Source organism: Chiloscyllium plagiosum, chromosome 24 (genome assembly GCF_004010195.1).
Source record: "Chiloscyllium plagiosum isolate BGI_BamShark_2017 chromosome 24, ASM401019v2, whole genome shotgun sequence".
Lineage (NCBI taxonomy): Eukaryota > Metazoa > Chordata > Chondrichthyes > Orectolobiformes > Hemiscylliidae > Chiloscyllium > Chiloscyllium plagiosum.
This window is the reverse complement of record NC_057733.1, coordinates 25,513,407-25,517,937: the sequence shown is the minus strand read 5'-3', so window position 1 is coordinate 25,517,937 and position 4,531 is coordinate 25,513,407. Positions and strand designations below refer to the sequence as shown.

The 4,531-nt window shown below is 51.1% G+C and overlaps 1 protein-coding gene and 1 long non-coding RNA gene across 3 annotated transcripts in view; both read right to left on the bottom strand.

Annotated features, from left to right (window-relative positions):
* Positions 1–3,956, bottom strand: part of LOC122562101 — a 17,217-nt gene extending 13,261 nt beyond the window's left edge. Inside the window, exons 1-2 of the long non-coding RNA XR_006315213.1 lie at positions 3,830–3,956; positions 2,768–2,770 (exon numbers count right to left, since the gene is read on the bottom strand). This is a non-coding gene — a long non-coding RNA (uncharacterized LOC122562101). The remainder of the gene's footprint in view (positions 1–2,767; positions 2,771–3,829) is intronic.
* Positions 1–4,531, bottom strand: part of LOC122562098 (septin-9-like) — a 322,559-nt gene that overhangs the window by 287,932 nt on the left and 30,096 nt on the right. The gene's annotated exons all lie outside the window — the stretch shown is intronic.

Here is a 4,531-nt window from a genome sequence, read left to right as displayed (position 1 = left end):
CCTCCTCTCCCCACCTAGCCCACGTCCAGTGCCAATCTGAAATATTCCCATTCGGTGGTGATTTTTGGGGTTCATGCTAGTGCTCCCCCAGTGCCACGCGCTTCAGTCTGATGACCACTTTGGCAATCGACCAGCCGGCCTCACCCGCTATCTATCCTGGTCCACCAACATCAACGCTACGGCCAAGGAAGCACACTGATGCCCTCGACGCCCTCAGGGGGCTAAGAAAATTCAGCCCGTCTGCATTGACTCTCTCCAATTTCTATTGACCGCACCAGAGAAACCCTCCTACCCGGACGTATCACGGCTTGGTTTGGCAACTGCTGTGCCCGAGACAGCAAGAAATTCCAGACGGTTCTGAACACAGCCCAGTTCCCCCCCCCCCCCAACCTCCCGTCCGTTGACTCCGTCTACATTTCCCGTTGCCTCGGGAAAGCAGCCGACATCATGAACGACCCCCTTCCCGCCCCCCGTTTATACACTCTTCCACCCTCGGGCAGTTTGAAACCAACGTACGGACAGATTCAAGACCAGCTTCCTCCCCGCTGTTATCAGCCTTATTAACGGACCTCTCATGCGTTAGACTCACACTCTTCCACCCTCGGGCAGTTTGAAACCAACGTACGGACAGATTCAAGACCAGCTTCCTCCCCGCTGTTATCAGCCTTATTAACGGACCTCTCATGCGTTAGACTCGATCGTTCTCTCCATCGTCTCTGTAGCTGGAACGTGACATTCTGTTCCGTCACAGTGAGAATTCGCCTGGATAGCACGCAGAACCATACTGTTCACCGTGCCTCGGTACATGACAATAACCAAACCAAAATCAGTCTTTCACTGTCAGCAACGCCACAGTCTGTTAATGTGTGACCCAGGGCACTTCAGAAAGCACCAGGGCAATACTTATTTTCAGAACGTGTTGCCAGGGTCAGAGGGTTTGAGCTACAGGGAGAGGTTGAACAGGCTGGGGCTGTTTTCCCTGGAGCGCTGAGGGGTGACCTTATAGAGTTTTACAAAATTATGATGGGCATGGATAGGGTAAATAGACAAAGTCTTTTCCCTGGGGTGGGGGAGTCCAGAACTAGAGGGGCATAGGTTTAGGGTGAGAGGGGAAAGATATAAAAGAGACCTAAGGGGCAACTTCTTCACACAGAGGGTGGTACATGTGTGGAATGAGCTGCCAGAGGATGTGGTGGAGGCTGGTACAATTGCAACTTGTAAGAGGCATTTGGATGGGTTGGACTGATGAGTCCGTTTCCACGCTGCATGACTCTGTCTGAGCTCTCACGAACTGGCTGCTTCCTGGTAGAATTGTTTAGTGTCAAAACATGAAGTCGAGCTCAGGACGTGAGCTAAGTCACGCACGCCACCTCCAGAAATCTGACGAAATGTTCATTTCTCGGCAAGTCAGCACCCCACCCCATGGACTCTGGTCCTTCCCCTAACCCCCACCCCCACCCCCCGGGACTCTGTAGCCTCACTGGACACAGAACAGAGTCTGTTTTACCAAGAACAGGGATGAGCACGAGGGGATTTCCACGTCATTTCGAAAGCTCTGAGCCGAGTCACTCTGAGTCAACTTCCCAGTTTCCTTCTGCAGACGGAGAGAGAGCAGGCCATTCGGCCCATCCACGTGATCGCAGGCTGGCCGTCCGACCCCGTTTCCTCTTTTTGCCCACCCTCGCCCAGGACCGTGGCCAACACCTTCGAAGAAAACATTCCAACCGCTTTCTGCAGCACTCTCTGAGTGAAGCCATTTCTCCTCAACTCAGTCCTACTCCTGTCTCCTTAGACTATGAACTCAACCCCCAGCCCCCAACCTCGTCTTTGGGAGCTCCCCTTGCTGGTTCCCCATTCGAATTTAATAGATTTCTATCAGACCCTACTGAATGGTAAGGTCCTGGGGAGCGTTGCTGAACTTAGAGACCTTGGAGTGCAGGTTCACAGCTCCTTGAAAGTAGAGTCGCAGGTAGATAGGATAGTGAAGGCGGCGTTTGGTATGCTTTCCTTTATTGGTCAGAGTATTGAGTACAGGAGTTGGGAGGTCATGTTGCGGCTGAACAGGACATTGGTTAGGCCACTGTTGGAATATTGCATGCAATTCTGGTCTCCTTCCTATCAAGACGATGTTGTGAAACATGAAAGGGTTCTGAAAAGATTTAAACGGATGTTGCCAGGGTTGGAAGATTTGAGAGGGTCGGAGGGTTTGAGCTACAGGGAGAGGCTGAACAGGCTGGGGCTGTTTTCCCTGGAGCATCGGAGGCTGAGGGGTGACCTTATAGAGGTCATGGATAGGATGAGGGGGCATGGATAGGATAAATAGCAAAGGGCTTTTCCCTGGGGTGGGGAGAATTTTCAAGACTGGGGTGGGGGGGAGCAGGATTTCTTTAAGGGGAAGGATTTAAAAAGGACGTGAGGAGCAACTTGTTTTACACAAAGGGTTCATTTGCATGTGTAAAGACCTTCCTGAGGAAGTGGTGGATGCGGGTGTAATTGCAACATTGAGAAGCTTTCGATAAGTGAGCTAAGAACAAATGTTTGGAGGGACATGGGTCAAACACAGGCAGGTGGGACAAATTCAGTTTGGAATTATGGTCAACATGGACTGGGTGGGCTGAAGGGTCTGTTTCTGTGTGGATACGCCCCCTCTGAGAATCACGTCTGTTTCAATAAGGTCATCTCTCATTTTTCTAAATGAGTACCTCAACCCCTCCTCCCCAGACAGTCCCTCCATCCCCGGGATCAGCCGAGTGAACCTTCTCCGTACTGCCTCCAATGGCCGATCTATCTCTGCTTAGATACGGGGCCCCGAAACTGTTCACGGTATTCCTGCCAAGGGCTGACTAGCGGCTTGGTACAGTTTTAGTCAAACCTGCCCTCTTTCATGTGAAGGTATTATTCTGTAGAGGAGTCAGTGGACTTAAAATGTTAACTCATTAACATCGGTGGCTCAGTGGTTAGCACTGCTGCCTCACAGCGCCAGGGACCCGGGTTCAATTCCAGCCTCGGACGACCATCTGTGTGTGGTGTCTGCACAATCTCCCCGAGTCTGTGTGAGTTTACTCCCACAGTGCAAAGATTTGCAGCTTAGGGTAGATTGGCCATGTTAAATTATCCACAGTGTTCACGGATGTGCAGGTTAGGGTGGATTGGCCATGCTAAATTACCCATAGTGCTCAGGGATGTGCAGGTTAGGGTGGACAGGCCATGCTAAATTACCCATAGTGCTCAGGGATGTGCAGGTTAGGGTGGACAGGCCATGCTAAATTACCCATAGTGCTCAGGAATGTGCAGGTTAGGGTGGATTGGCCGTGCTAAATTACTCGTAGTGCTCCGGGATGTGCAGGTTAGGGTGGACAGGCCATGCTAAATTGCCCATAGTGCTCAGGGATGTGCAGGTTTGGGTGGATTGGCCGTGCTAAATTACTCGTAGTGCTCAGGGATGTGCAGGTTAGGGTGGATTGGCCATGTTAAATTATCCACAGTGTTCTGGGATGTGCAGGTTAGGGTGGATTGGCCGTGCTAAATTACCCATAGTGCTCAGGGATGTGCAGGTTAGGGTGGATTGGCCATGCTAAATTACCCATAGTGCTCAGGGATGTGCAGGTTAGGGTGGATTGGCCGTGCGGTGAGAGAGATTTAAAAAGACATGAGGGGCAATTTTGTTTAACACAGCGGCTCAGGTGTGGAATGAACCTCCTGAGGAAGTGGTGGAGGCAGGAACAGTCACAACGTTTGTGTGGTGCACTTTTGCTCGGGGCTCGGGTTTAATTCCGTATTGCGCAAGGTGGTGGCAATTTCTCAAATTGTTCTGTTTTCTCTTTGAAACAGGATGCTGTGGAAAATGCTTTGCACAAAGGCTGCGATTTGATCCCAGTCAAACAATTTGCAGACCAGTGTAACGACATTGTCAATACCTACCTACCCATCATTATTCACCTTCTTGAGGAAGAGTTGGTAAGTGTGCGTAGATATAACGGGCAGGGTGGCTATGCGGGCGTTTGGGGGATGGCAGTGCAGTGGACAGAAAGGGGAATTGTCTGTGGACTGTCTGAGTGGAGTTTGCACTTTCTCCCCGTGTCTGCGTGGGTTTCCTCCCGGTGCTCCGGTTTCCTCCCACAATCCAAGGATGTACAGGTGAGGGAGGATTGGCCATGCTAAATTACCCATAGTGCTCAGGGATGTGCAGGTTAGGGTGAATTGGCCATGCTAAATTACCCATAGTGCTCAGGGATGTGCAGGTTAGGGTGAATTGGCCGTGCTAAATTACCCATAGTGCTCAGGGATGTGCAGGTTAGGGTGAATTGGCCGTGCTAAATTACCCATAGTGCTCAGGGATGTGCAGGTTAGGGTGAATTGGCCGTGCTAAATTACCCATAGTGCTCAGGGATGTGCAGGTTAGGGTGAATTGGCCGTGCTAAATTACCCATAGTGCTCAGGGATGTGCAGGTTAGGGTGAATTGGCCGTGCTAAATTACCCATAGTGCTCAGGGATGTGCAGGTTAGGGTGAATTGGCCATGCTAAATTACC